The sequence below is a fragment of the Nematolebias whitei genome, chromosome 21 (assembly GCF_014905685.2).
Source record: "Nematolebias whitei isolate Nwh7 chromosome 21, NemWhi1, whole genome shotgun sequence".
NCBI lineage: Eukaryota > Metazoa > Chordata > Actinopteri > Cyprinodontiformes > Rivulidae > Nematolebias > Nematolebias whitei.
The window spans coordinates 6,490,342-6,490,549 of record NC_056518.1 but is presented as its reverse complement, the minus strand read 5'-3'; the positions used below and the strand labels follow the sequence as shown (position 1 = coordinate 6,490,549).

The window sequence follows — 208 nt, the reverse complement described above, 5'->3', positions numbered from 1 at the left end:
TTCATACACCAGTGATCATATTCATATACCAGTGATCACATTCATACACCAGTGATCACATTCATACACCAGTGATCACATTCATACACCAGTGATCACATTCATACACCAGTGATCACAATCATACACCAGTGATCACATTCATACACCAGTGATCACATTCATACACCAGTGATCAGAACCATACACCAGTGATCACATTCATACA

General features: G+C 38.9%; 1 protein-coding gene across 1 annotated transcript in view; it reads right to left on the bottom strand.

Annotated features, from left to right (window-relative positions):
• The window catches only part of LOC119427646 (phospholipase D1), a 47,467-nt gene that overhangs the window by 17,401 nt on the left and 29,858 nt on the right, over nt 1–208 (bottom strand). The gene's annotated exons all lie outside the window — the stretch shown is intronic.